This window comes from Acyrthosiphon pisum, chromosome A1 (genome assembly GCF_005508785.2).
Source record: "Acyrthosiphon pisum isolate AL4f chromosome A1, pea_aphid_22Mar2018_4r6ur, whole genome shotgun sequence".
Lineage (NCBI taxonomy): Eukaryota > Metazoa > Arthropoda > Insecta > Hemiptera > Aphididae > Acyrthosiphon > Acyrthosiphon pisum.
In genome coordinates, this window is record NC_042494.1 from 96,846,040 (window position 1) to 96,847,432 (window position 1,393).

Genomic DNA, 1,393 nt, shown 5'->3' on the forward strand with positions numbered 1-1,393 from the left:
AGTTCAATACAACACTACCATCATCAGCTCCAGTTGAACGGCTATTTAGCGGGGCCATACAGGTTTTAACTCCAAGACGTAACAGATTAAAAGACAGCACATTTGAAATGCTGTTATGTTGCAGATCACAAAAATGATCTTATATTGCTTATATACATTTAAAACTTTTTATATTTTTATTTTGCTACACTACACCAAGATGGCCGAATTTTTTTAAAATTTGTTAGTAGGTATAATTTTATATTTAGGTATTTCAGTTATTAATAAACAAGTGTTGTCAACTGAAACTTCTTCACCATTATTTACATTAATCATATTAATATCAATATGAAATATGATTATTAATTACAATAAAATAGATGTTTATTTATTTTTAATATATTTGCAATCTATATAGACAAGGTCAGCCACAATAAAATATACATAAATTATTGTTTTATATTTTATAAGAAATGAGTGCCATAAGGCATAAACCAATATAAAAAAAATTTATTTGATAATTTATCTAGATAAAATTATTTTTTCTCATCTTTATCTAGATAAATAAATAATTTAGTTATCTTTATCTTTATCTAGATAACATTATTATAATTTATCTTTATCTTTATCTAGATAAAATTATATTTATCTCGGCTCAACACTGGCCAGGAGACTAGAGGTCAGGAACAGTTTTGGAATCTTGATTGGTTGGCTAGACCCGGGGGTCAAAACAGAAACATGCGCAGCTCCGCGCAGTGGAACGGCGACAGTTGTCTCCTCTGCGTGGAGAGGTCTAACGAGAGCCGCACGCATGTTGTGTTGTTGTCCCCCGAAGTGAAACCGTCCGAAAGATTCCCCCCTGGCTGAGGGCAGTGGACAAGGCGAGGCGACGTACGGGGTCGACGTAATACTGTAATAGGTACGTGAAAGTGCACATTTAGGTGGTGATCGGCGGTAAGTCACCGATACACATTCTCCGGGCGCCCTGCGGTAGCGCGACGGGATCGCGGACGTTGCGCGCTCGAGGTCGCCGAGACACGCGAGACCCTCTGGCGGCGCGGCCGGCGCCCGGCTGCTTCGGTCCGGGAGCGATGACGACACGACGGCGGAGGCTAGCGGTACCGGCGCGGACAACGACACCGTCCACGACGGTACCTGCTCAGTGACGAACGCAGTGCTGCACGAAGACGACTCATGATGGAGACCTCAGAGCTCACGGCGGGTGAGTGATGGATGACTATAATTACAGGGTAGCTAGGAACACCACGGACGTGAGCAGCGCCGGGCTCGGGGAAACGAAACGTTTCGTTGGGTTCGGCGGTGCGTGACTCCGTGGGCATCGGCTGCGGCAAACGGCGACCGAGACGCAAGGGCGAAAATCACGGAGAGTATCAGGACAGCGGCGCGTTGCAAT